Below are 13,319 nucleotides of genomic sequence, written 5' to 3'. Positions count from 1 at the left end.
AATGTCTGGAAAATACCTCATTCAGCTCAGCCTTCACCTGGGACCAAGGAGAAACCCTAGGTCCAGAGAGATGTTCAAGAGACTAGTCAATCCATGACAAAGGCAAGACTTCAACTCAGGTCTGACTCCTAGTATGGTATTCTCTCCAGTATGTCATCTTTGTAAAAGGACAACCATCCATGACTAACTGTATGAATTGTAAACCAAAAAAGTATTATGTCTCTTATCCTCTCTCCTGACATGAGAATAAACCATGATCATGCAATGCACACTTAATGGTGCCAGATTTTAATATCAACATCAGATGATACAAGAGAAGTAAGTCCAGTAATCTAATCAGTAAACGAGGACTAGGAGTTGTTAACGCAGACATCTATGGTTACTTTTCTAATAGCCAGCAATCAAACTGTACCTGCCTTCCTTTTGCATTGCTCTACTTTCCCTTCAAATTTTACTTCTTCCCCTCATTCTTCATTCACTCGAAAGGCCTTAATCCCAGGCCTTGTCCACACTATGTCTCATCCTTGTGACTAGGTCCTGGCTTACTACCAGCCAAGTGTTTTCTCAAGAAACTAGAATTGATTAGGCCCTAATCGGAATAATGAGTTGTTTTTTTACAATGCACATCTTGAAATAAAATTTAAACTTCTGCTCATGTGTTGAGAGAAGCAAAAAAAGAAATTGATGGTGAAATTGTCTTTCTGTATGGTCCAGGAACCACATGGAAGTGTGATTTGCCTGAACTGAGAGGTGATGACTGGGCTGATGGTTTCATCAGGCTGAATACTGGGTGGTGATCTGTCTAGGATGCAAGATATACTTCTCCAGCAATTATTTCATGGAAACAGAATTACCTCACTGTACTGAATTCTTGGATGTGCCTCTTTTTTGCATATCTGTAACATAAAAGTGGGTTAACTGAATAATGGGAGAAACTTTGAGATACATTGAAGCTCTATAATCACTTTATTTAATTTTATCCAAAATGTCTCAAAGTCAGCTTTGCAGCATTTTAGTCATTAGGGGAAAAAAAGACTGCATTCTTGAATAGCACATAGTTTTATGCCTAGAGCTCACAATGTCTATTAGCTTATTAAAGGCTCCGAGAAGTCCTGCAGTAAATAAACTGGTTAAATAGCTATTGCTCAAAATGTATTTGATGGTAGAATTCTTTCTTTTTCCCCCAAGAAATTCCTGGCCTAGCAATTTTAGACATCAGCAAGACAGTATGTGCAAAAAACAAAAGACTAATTACCTGTGAGCACTGGGTAAATTCGTTATCTGCAAACATGGGACTATGATCTAATAATTCACGATAGCAGCCTCTAGAGAAGAAAAACAAGAGGTGATAAATATGATTCATAGTCACATAGCAAAGACCATAGGAAGACATATCTATGGAAAAAGTTAAACATGATGCATGTTTTGACATTCAGAAATTACTCCAGAGTATCTCACCTTCTAGCTCATTTAAATGTTATCTCAGAAAGTCCAGCTATTCAGAAGATATATTCCTGTATAAAGCAAATATTACTGCATTTGTACAAATAGGTTTTAATAGCATAAAAGATTCATGGCAGAAGCACTAAATGCATGCAAATGCGCTGTAATATCAAAAATCCTATTTACATAACTGTGTCATCAATATAGTCCTTTCTTACACGTTTATCACATTTGAATCACTCAACTATTCAGATTTTTACAAGTATTTGTATGTTATACAAGTCTGATCCTATCTCCAATTTACAGATAAAGAAATATAACAAAAACTGAGAGAGACTTAGTGGATGTTGTGGTGTGCCACCCAGATTCCCCGTAGCACCAGAGCTGTCCTTCCCCTAGCCAGAATGGGAGGCTGCTAATGGATCTCAGTTTATTTCTCTCTGCAGGAATTGCCCTGTGCCAAAAGTAGTTGCCTTGCCCAAGTTCAGGCACCCTCCCTGAAGTGGCTCACATCTACTGATTTGCCAATAAAAGGGTACAAAACTTAATTCCCTTGCCTGTATTCAGGACATTCCTTAAGGACCATCCTATCCCAGCTACATTTTTCATTGTAGGATCAGCTGAATCTTCTTCTGAAACTTCATCACAGCTCATCTTTTGCCTCTTTTCTGTTCTGCTTCTCTTACTGCAACACAGGTGTGAATCCCCAGGGTCTGCCCCTACACCCAGTAAATATCATGCATGCAAACTCTGCCTCAGGGCCTGGTTCCTGGGGAAATCCAAATAATGACTCTAAGCAACTTGACTCAAGTCATCCTACTAGCAGTTCACAAAAACAGAACTTGAAGGCAAATTCCATATTCTCTCCAGAGAACACCAATCTGTCAGGTGAATTTTTTGGGCCCCCTTCCGTCAAAATTCAAGTGTTGAAACCTAATCCCCAGTGTGATGATGGTATTAGATGATGGGGACTTTGGAACGTGATTAGGTCATGATGGTTCCACCCTCACAAGTTGAATTAGTGCCCTTATAAAGGAGATCTGAGGGAACTTGTTCACTCCTCCTACCATGTGAGGACATAGCTAGAAGGTGCCATCATTGAAGCAGGACACTGAATCTGCCAGGCACCTTGATCTTGGACTTCCCAGCCTCAAGAACTGTGAACGATAAATTCTGTTGTTTAAAAATTACCCAGTCTAAGGTATTTTGTTATAAAAGCCTGAATGGACTAAGATAGCCTATAAATGGATGTGACCTCTACAAACATGTCTCCTGCTATTAGGCACCTCATTGGTTGGCTTCAATCGCATTAGTCTTCTTTGCTTCTTTGTCCACAGACATGCGCAGCCCAATACCGTCTCAGGAACTTGCACCGTCTCTTTATTCTGCCTGGAAATTTCCTCCTCCAGATATTTACATGACTGGCCCTTGTCAGTTATGGTTCAGCTCCAGTGTCACTGCCTCAGAGGTGCTTCCCTGACCATTCAGTATAAAGTAATCCCTCAGTTCTGGTCTTTCTTCTCTACAGTACCACTCTGCTATATATTCATTGTATCACTTACTACTCCATGTTAGCTTATTCATTTATTTGTATATTTGTCTGTAGTGTTCTCCCCCAGTGCTTGATCTCCAGAATAGTGTAATCCCCACATTATTAAAGCAGGGACTTTGTGAGTATTCTCAGTGGCTTGAATGGCACTTCTCAAAGTGTGGTCCCTAGATGGCTGATCAAATTATTTTCATACTAAGACATTAAATACCCTTTCACTGTGTTGACATTTGCAATGATCGTGTAAATGCAACGGTGGGTAGAACTACTGGTTCCTTAGCACATATCAAGCAGTGGCACCAAACTGTACAAGTGGTCACTGCATTTTCTTTTTCATGCTCTTTCAGGGAAAAAAAAAAAAAAGTCAGTTTTATTAACGAGTGCCCTTGATGAAGCTGTAAAAATTATTATTTTGAAATTGTGACCACCAAGTACACATTCTTTTGATGTGCCATGTGGTAAATAGGAAAGCACACTTAAAACATGCCTCCCCGCATAACAAAGTATAATGATTGTCTTGAGGAAAAGCATTTGTGTGACTGATTGCAAGCTGCACTAGCTACATTTTTCATGAAACACCATTGTTCCTTGAAAGAATGACCACCAGTCAAGCAATGGTTACTTAGATTTGCGTATCTGGCAGACATTTTCTCAAATAAACAAAAAATATCATTTGATAAAATTCAAAATTTCAAGTGAATGTTAGAATTTTGGAAAACTTGTACCTGCCAGCATCGGTTTGACAGCTTCCTAATACTTAAGAGACTTTCTGATGAAATTGATAGGTGATGTTAACAAATGTATGCTATTTTTGGATCTAGTCTATATAGTACAATGTAATGTGTCAACTTTTAGACTATGTTAATGACTCAGTAAACCAATATTTTCCAAGTGAACAATGCATGAGGTTACAAAATTATTCATGGTTAAAGGATCTATTCCAAGTTTAGGATAGACCAATGAATTTTAATATAAGAGTATGAAAAGTTGATTGATATGGTTTCAAATTCCTCCTTGCAACTGACTTTTAAGAACTTATAGCCACTTGGATTTTATTTTAGCATCAAAGAAGATTACCCACAATTATCTGAAAAGACTATTACAATATTTTCCTCTTCCCAACTATGTAACTATGTGAGCCTGGATTTACTTTATGCAATTCAACCAGAACACATATCACCACAGATTGGATGCAGAGTATGAGAATCCAGATTCCAGATGAAGCCGGATACTAAAGAAATCTGCAAAAAATGTAAAACAATTTTACTCTTTTCACTATGTTTTTGTTTTGAAAAAATAAAGCTATTTTATATTCATCAATACAAATCATATTTGTATTAAGATTTATAAGATTTATTATTTTAAAATCTACCAATAAATGTTCACATTTCTTAGTTTTAATTTCTACATCAGCAAATATTGATTAATATAATAATAAACACAGTACATAAACACAATCCTTTGAAGTCTTCAATAATTTTTTTTTTTTAGTTTATTAAGAAAGTGAAGGAATAAAAGAATGGCTACTTCATAGGCAGAGCAGCCAAGTCCTCTTAACTTTTAAGACTGTAACAGGATTCTGAGATCAAAAAGGTGGAGAACAATTAACCTAGAATCTGTGTTGGCACAGAGTTGGCATTCGAAAATTATTTATTGAATGATTTCAATATTTATAAAAGAAAATAAATAATAGAAATTCATTCCCCGTTAGATTATGCATCATGTCTCTGCACATTACAAATAGGATATCGTATCCATCTGAGTGAATGAGTACAAGTTCATGGTGGCTAAAGTAGGTGGTTGTCAAGAAAGAGAGTATCCATCCCAAATTTGATGGAGCTTTTTTTTTTTTTTTTTTTTTTTTTTTTTGCAGGAGGGTGGTTGGAGACAGAGTCTCATTCTGTCACCCAGGCTAGAGTGCAGTGTCACAATCTTGGATCACTGCAACCTCTGTCTCCCAGGTTCAAGCAATTCTCCTCCCTCAGCCTCCCAAGTAGCTGGACTTACAGGCATGCACCAACAGGCCCAGCTATCCTTTGTATTTTTAGTAGAGATGGGGTTTCACCATGTTGCGAGGCTGGTCTCAAACTCCTAACCTCAAATGATCCACCCACCTTGGCCTCCCAAAGTGCTGGATTACAGGCATGAGCCACCACACCTGGCCAGTTTGATGGTCTGAAAAGGAAATCTTCATTTCCCACATACAGCCAAAATCTTAGGTATTTTTGGAGTACGGGAAATCTGCGGGCTCAAAATTAGTTCTTATAGGCCTGGCCTTGCTCAGTATGTTCTTTTCTTGTAGTCAAGAAACATTTACAAGAAGGAAGAATTTCAGCACAGTCTCAGAAAGTTAATGAATTTATATCCATGCTCTACCCATCAGATTACCCAAAGACATGAAGGGAAATGCTTCTTGAACAGAAAGTCTGTTTTAGAAGCCCAGACTTTTGAAGTTTGTCTTTAATGAAGATGTATAAAATCAAATTCATAGTCAGGAGCACCAAGCTGACCCTCTTCCTCAAGCTCCCCTCTCAAGTCAGGGCATGATAACTAGAAAGAAGCAGAAAAACTAAGATTATTGGGGACCCGTTAGCCACGCCAGTGTTACAAAGGCTAAAATTAAGCAGCACTGAAGTGAGCATTCTGAATAGTGAAACTCGGAGATGACGATGGGGCTTTCTGTAGAACATTTTCTAGAGCTGGCCCTGAGATTTTCAATGGCTTTAAAGCAAGCTTATTCAATGGCTAGCCAGATTTTGAACAGTAGCTCTGACTGGCTTTCATAAGAAAAGTATAGGAGGTTTGCTTCAAATTTTGGAACAAGAGGAATGCTTATATCTGAATTACAGCAACATCTTGATTAACTAGAACTGAAGCAACAAGACCTTTCAGTTAGACATATTTATCCTACATTTAAATTAAAAATTGAAGTGAGAAGAAAACCACATGGCGTAAACAATTAAGTAAGGGGACAGGACTACTTGCAGAGAGTATCCAGGGTTAAATAACCTTTCAGTTCAATCTTCTGTACTTTCAAAGTTCAGTTGCACTTGATACAATAGTAACTATGGCTCCAAATAATGGCTTTGAAGGATCAGGTACTCACCAATTCCTCCTGCATTTTGGAAAATTAGTAGACACAATTTATTATTTAAAAATTTGCATGAAGTATAATAACTTGGGTAACTTGGAAGCCTATGATGTTTTACAAAGCTAGACTACGATCTATTGTAACATATTCCCCTGGTGTGATACACTCACACTGGTAGCCACTATCAATTAGCAAGTAGTTGCTTAATGATAGCGGCTAAAATATTGAAGATGAATACAAAATTATTTTTATTATAAAAAAACACAGATAATACTTTTAAAAATATAAAATGTAATATGCCTTGCTTTACACCTTTTTCTTTTTTTTTTTTTTTTCTCTCCATACTTGACTTTCACTCTACTGGATCCGTTCATCCATTTGCTGAGGGAGTAGGGCTATTATAAAGGAGTCCATCGCTAAAGACGAGGATGATTTTCATAAAAAATAAGATTTCAGAACTAGAAAAAAAAATGTATGAAACTTGAGTTTTTGTTCAGAGGAAGATTTTGTAACCTCTTTGTTTCTCTTTTAGCATGGGCCATTCCTGGAAGACCCAGCTCTAAGACTCCTCCTGTAGGGTGGTGAAGATACCCCTATCTATGTGACAGGAGCCTATGAGTTCATTATAGTACATGATTGAAAAGGATACAAAGTAAAAGTTATATCACTCTTCCCCTATACCTAGACATCAGTCTCAGGAAAAGAGAAAACAGAGATAGAGAGCAAAGCTGGTAGATTGTGTGTCTTCACATTCTCTTTTTTCATCTTTGGACAGGAGAAAGGAAGGTATATTAGAAAAGCAGAGATAATCCTGAAGGATAAAGCAGGTATTGTGTTTTTAACTCACAGACTTCCTCATAGGCTTGACACGGCAGTGTGGTGAGGTTGAAGGTGGCCTTGAGTTGAGGTTATCTGAAGTTGCCTTCTCTTCCCATTTGGGGTAAAAGTGGAATTGAGAGCCAATAGGCTAGTGGTGGGTCTCATCTATGGATGGTGGGTGTGTTAGTCAGGGTTAGCAGAACCAGGGAAGCAGGACCAATAGGATGTATAGATATGAGGAAATTTTTATGGAAACAAATATAAAGATCAAGAAGTCTAACAATCTACTGTCTACAGGCTGGAGAAAACCAGGAAAGCCATTGGTGTAATTCAGTCCTAGTCCAAAGGCCTGAGAACCAGGAGCTCTGACATTGAAGGGCAGGGAAATTGGATGCCCCAGTTCAAGAACAGAGAGTGAATTTGCTCTTCCTCAACCTTTTTGTTCTACAAGGCCCTCAACAGACTGGATGATAGGACTCACCTTGGTGAGAGAGATCCTCTTTTCTCAGTCAGTAGCAACTCAGTTGCTAATCTCTTCTCTCTTCCAGAGACATTCTCACAGACACACCCAGAAATAATGTTTTACTAACTATATAGGTATCCCTTAGTCCAGTCAAGCTGACATAAAATTAACCATCGCAGTGGGTGGAGAGATCCTGTAGCAGAAGTTAGGTGGGACATCTTACCAGGAGAACAAGAGGAGGCCAATGCTGAAAAGAGAGGAATACTCGGTTCTCCCCAAGAGTACTGGCCAGGTCAAAGAATGGTTAGCATTAAAAGCCAGCAAATGCTCAACTTTCAGACAATAAGAAACATCACCCAAGAGACCAGGAATGCCAAAGATACTTCCCCCAAAGTCTCTGAACCTTACCACCCTTCACATGAACCACATACCCCTACCCCATATACCCTGATGCCATCTTACAGAAGAATCAGGGAAGTGATCAGAACACTGAGACACTGAGCACTATCTAAAGGGACTATTTTAGTGATCAGATCTCACTAAAGTTTTAAAGTATGTAGCTAGGACTGAAAGTTATCCCCCGCCTACCCCCGGTATCAGAAGGCAGAATAAAATTAGTCATAGATAAAATAATAAAATTGTGTTTCCTCTGTGCTTTCAGATTGTTGGGTGAGTCAATTTGTGGCCAGCTACAAATGAGGGTTCTATTAGGATTTGTGGATCTGTGGCTACCCTGTCTCTGTGTGGGTTAATAAATGCTCAAACTAAATTTAGGAAGGTATATCAGGCCAAGGTCAGAAACAGATATAGAATAATCAGCAGATGGGAGGAACAAGATGAGTTATCATAAGGCCCTTTCTTGACTTCTGAAATTTTTAAAAATTGAATTGTTCTTTCAGAAAAGAAAGTCCAATTGCAGCTAGAACTCAGACCACTAATTCACTGACCTGGGACATCTTCTGAGACACCTTGGAGGAAGAGATGGGACTTCATAACAAGTTCAGAAAGCACATGGGTAGTAATGCAGAAGTGTTTAAGAAGTCCATGGGAGGCAAGGTGGGAGCCATGCTGGTCCCACAAGAGCTAACTCAGCTAGTACCACTTCCTCTCCTAAGCCAGCAAGCAGGAGCCTGGATTATATAATTCAAGATGGTCGGGAGGGGAACACGATGGATAGTTGAGTTGAATTATCAGCCAATACTAGACATAACAAACCAGCTGCTCACTCCCAGCTGGTGTATAGAACCCACTCATGATTTGGTTCTGCATAGGGACGCTCTCTGCCACAGTGACTGAACTCCTTGGGGACGCATGGAGTCTATGTTAGGGGAGAATCAAGCCTCTTCGGGGATTGAGTTATGGCACCTAGTGGCAGGAGGTAAGGCTTCATGAGTACAAAAGGTTACTAAGGCAGGATTTGAGGGCTTGGAGTGGAGTGAAAAACAGATTTGAGAGAGACCTGATCCCAAACCCACTTAAAATAAGGTGGCACGTAGATGTAAGTAAAAGTTATTAATGGGTATGTAAAACTTTACCGAAGATAAAGTGAAATGGGGACAATAATAGACTTTACTCTTTTGCTTTTCCCAGTATGTGCATGGCTCAGTGTATCAATCTGCAGAGAATTGAGGAGAAATTAGGAATGCTGCAATTAGAATGCAGAAAAAGCACATTAATAATTTTCAAAATTGATCCCTTTTATAATAGCCTCCCAGTTATTCATTTGCATAGCAATGTGCTTTCTGGAGTGCAGAAGGGACAGCATTGGAGTCTCAGCTGTGAATTATACACATCCTACAATGGAGCTCTATCTCACAGGGCTTTTTCTTGGCACATATCAGGGCATCTGTCAAAAACAAATGATACCCACTATGTGTGCTTTGGCAGGAAAAAGATTGAGAACAACTGCTTTAAACAAGGAACCTGTAGTGTGGATAATAAGCAGCTTGAAGGGGTACAGCGGGGCTGGGGAGCAGGGGAACTTAAACCTGAGCGGTGTGATATTGGGCAAGTTTCTCTACCTCTCTGAGATTCAGTGCTCCCTTCTGTGGAGGGAGAGAATTGAAGATGATTTCTGCAGGAACTTCCAGAGGGAAGAATTGTGAACTCTCCAATGCTCCAGGACACAGGGTTGAGTCTCCTCACTAGCCTTCAAGTACGCCAGACTAGACATGGCAGTGTGCAGAGTGGCCTCCTGCCCTGAGAAGGGCTGCAATAGGGTTGTACAGGATCATCTGGGAGGAGGGTCATTTTGCTGTGTGCCTCCATCCTCCCCTTTCTTCTCTGACTTCTTATTACCTTCTCCCACTTCCCCACAAACACTACAAAATATTCAAGATGCTCTCCATTATCAAAAAGTGCTTTCAGTTAAGCTAATACCAGCCATTTATCCTTTGGTGTGAATTTATGTCCCAAATCACCACCCCAAAGGAGTGGTTTGGTTACCACTCACTGCACACATTGCCCCACATAACTGTTTTTGCTTTGTCAACACATATGCTCTGCTGCCTCTCACCAAGCCCCTCATCTCCTTGTGCCCTCTTCCTGGTGAACTTCCATCCTTTAGGACACATCTCACATAAATGCCACATTTTATGTTACAGGCTTTGAAGCCTTGACTCCCAGGCAGAATATTTGCTCCTCCTCTTGGTTCTGGCAGCATTTAGGGGCTTGCCAATTTCTCCACAGCTCCCCCAACTCTGGCCAGGTCTTTGCCTGGCTGACTTCTAGGGAGTCCTCCTCGCACACAGCATCTCCTCAGAGAGGCCTTCCTTGAGCAGCATGGGCTTCGAGTCTCCTCCCCCAGTGATTCACTAACCCTGTTTTAATTTCTTCATAGCACCAGTGACTCTGCAGTTATTGTATTGATATATTTGTTTCATGTTTATTGTCTGTGTCTCCCCATAAGAGAGGAAGCTTGTCTCATTCTCGGTGGTTTTGCTGTCACCTAGAACAGCCTGGTGCACTGTCAGGGCTGATAACTATTATCTGATGAACGAATCTTGTGCATTCCTTAAGAGCTTGTCATGCTATATCACATGTAACATGTTCATTTCTCTCTCTCTCTCTCTCTCTCTCTCTCTCTCTGTCTCTCCTCCTTGTACTCATATTCAGCTGTGTTCTCGACACTAGTCAGGAACTTGATACATATCAGATATCTGATGAGGGAATAAGTGAATGAAGAGTAAGACTCTCTTCTACTTATATTATTAAGAAAAGTTTTGTCCAATTTTAAGCATTTGCGAGTGGCTGGAGAAGGAGATACTCTAATGCCCCTAAAAGTGTTTACCCAGAGACTGCCACCTGCTCTTCCCATGGGTAGTGCTGGTGGCTTGGGGCCAGGCGTGATACTCAAAATATGTAAGGACCGTGATGGCAGCTTCTGCTCGTGACTCTGATGTTAGCAGTAGACTGGAGCAGCTCTCAGGACCAGGCATCAACCCTTCAGTGGCTGGATTCTAGGATGTTCCAGGGGCAGGCACAAGGAGAGTGGCTGGGGTCCTAAAGTCATTGTGTAGGAACCTTAGAGCAACTGCTTTTATCATGATATACAGACATATTTAAATGCTTTCATAATCGCTATATCTCCATCCTGGCTCTTGGCTGAATCTTAGCCTGGCGTGGTGCCCTTGCAGGGAAGAGGGCCTTCTTGGGAGAGTGTTCACAGACAGAGCCTGTGGGGCTCAACCCTGGAGAGATGCACGGCAAGAGTAATTCATTTAGCAAAGCACAGAGCAATCAGGAATGGGGAGACTACGAACCACCCCTGCACTTACAGCTCAGGGCACTGCTTCATGGAATGAGAGGTATTTGATGTATTGGGTGCTCTGGAGGATCTGGAAAGCGAGGCTGGTAAGGAAGTTTCCAACTGAGAGCAGCCCTGCAGTTAAAAGTCTCTTCTGTCTGCCTGTAGAGAAGAGAATGAGCTGGACCTCTGACACAGAGTCCCGGGCCACCACCACACTCCCACATCCACTGAAACCCTTCACTGTAAAGGTGGGTGTGGAGGCCTAGGGAGGAAAAAGGATTTATCTAGCTACTGGGTGGCAGAGTTTCTACTAGTCTCCAGCTCTTCAGGGTAAAGATTAAAGGCACAGGCTTTACAATCAGCTAGAACTTGGCCTGCAATTTGGTTCTGCTATGTGGTCACCATGTGTCACTGAGCAATCATTTGATCTCTCTGAGCCTCAGTCTCCTTGTCTGTAAAATGAGAGTGGTTGTATCTGCCTCAAATCATGCTTGAAAAGCCCTAAGCACGATGCCTGGTACACTGTAAAGACCGAGAGAATGTGTATTATCACTAATATGACTAGCATTATTATGTCCTTTCTAATTTGGGCATACTTTGATTGGCTTAATCTGAATGCTGAATTTATTCAGTGAGAGCTGGAACCTAAATCTTTATCTCTTGATCCTCTGATTCCTATTTCTACTCCAGCTACACATAGCCTTGCTACCAAATTTCTGAAAGGATAGCTAATTCGACCAGGGTAACCCACTGTTACCTAGAGTTAGTAGATCTTTAACATAGTGCTTCGAAGAAAGGTTACTCCTTTCAGCAGTCTTCTGATGAAGTAGAAGGTTAGCCAGAAAAACTGTCTGGTCAGAGCCTTGTTGACAAATCTGAGGATCCTTTCCCATTTTGGTGAAGCATGGGCTGGGGAATGCAACTGACTTGTGATGATTCTGAATCTCCAGTGCTGAAGGGTAGATTCTGTGAACCTAAAGTATTACCATTCCACAGAATTGTCACCCTATAGATGGGATCCCAGAAATAACATTTGATAAACATTGTTTGATAAACATTATGTATCAAACCCTGACACCAGCTGGTTCCTTCCTTTTTTTTTTCTTTAGCCTAAAAGTAAAAAAAAAAAAGTAAAAAGAAGACCAAAACAAAGATGTATAGTTAGCTAAGGGCTATTTATTGTTCACTGGGCTTTAGTTAAGAGGCATACCATCATTCCAATCAGCCAAACCACCTCTTGCCTCCTTTGTCTGAATTAACCTGAAAGAAGGAAAGAGATTCTATTTTTTTCCACTTTATTTCCAACATGTGTTGGCCTGAGTTTCAGTGGTCTGTGAACCATACCCTCTGTGTCTGTACCACAGACTCTGTGTGAGATATTCTGGAATCCACCTAAAACATTAGTGTTTTTTGGTCCTAGCTAACAAGAAGGTGAATGTTTCTATTGTTCAGTTATGCAATTTTCCATATTGCTGAAAAGCCTGTCCTCCTTGCCAGTGAGGAGGTTTGTGGACTGATATTTTATGAAAGATACTAGAAGAAAAGAAGGGGAGAGGTGGGGCATCAGGAGGGTGAGGAGGGCACCGTGCAGGAAGGTAGGATGGTTTCTCATGGGCAGCCCCGACAGGAGTGCTTGGATGAAGAGAGCTTGCAGTGCAAGCACGAAGCACGAGGTTTCACTCTTGGCCTAAGAAAACCTTTGCAGGGGCCTAAATAAAACTTTTTAACTTAAAAAACTTGTAATGAGCAGTAATGAGTTCCAGCTGTGTGGCAGAGCAAATTCCCAATTCCAAACAGCTTCCCTAGAAAGAAACAATCATGTCTGTCCCTGCCTCCTTAACTCTTTCATCCCTGGGGGAGAGACACATTCGAGCCTGTTCCTGGGTGCCCAGGAGGTGGAACAGGTGGACTGGCCTTTGCAAGCTGGGTCCGGAGCATGTTGCAGGCTTCCCTGCTTGATCAGATCTCTGAGATGGGCCAAGGTTCTGCTGTCATTGCTTCTCCCAACTCTCTCTAGGACTGCCATCATCTAAATCAGGGATTGGTAAACTGGAGCCCGCTGACCAAGTCCGGGATGCTGGCTTGTGCCTGTTTCTATAAATGAAGAGTTATTGGCACACAATCACACTTATTTATTCACGTATTGTCTATGGCTGCTTTCCTGCTACAACAGCAGAGTAGTTGTGATCAAGAGACTTTGGCCCAC

General features: G+C 40.9%; 1 long non-coding RNA gene across 6 annotated transcripts in view; it reads right to left on the bottom strand.

Annotated features, from left to right (window-relative positions):
- LOC105493812 (uncharacterized) overlaps positions 1-13,319 on the bottom strand; it is a 70,173-nt gene that overhangs the window by 31,510 nt on the left and 25,344 nt on the right. For 5 of the 6 annotated variants that reach the window (XR_011608917.1, XR_011608918.1, XR_011608916.1 and 2 more), the window contains one exon: positions 1,256-1,325. This is a non-coding gene — a long non-coding RNA (uncharacterized lncRNA). Of the gene's footprint in view, positions 1-1,255; positions 1,326-10,938; positions 11,273-13,319 lie in introns of those variants that run through there. The other variant, XR_011608920.1, reaches the window with a different exon arrangement.

Source organism: Macaca nemestrina, chromosome 10, assembly GCF_043159975.1.
Source record: "Macaca nemestrina isolate mMacNem1 chromosome 10, mMacNem.hap1, whole genome shotgun sequence".
Taxonomy (NCBI): domain Eukaryota; kingdom Metazoa; phylum Chordata; class Mammalia; order Primates; family Cercopithecidae; genus Macaca; species Macaca nemestrina.
This window is presented reverse-complemented; position numbering and strand designations above follow the sequence as displayed.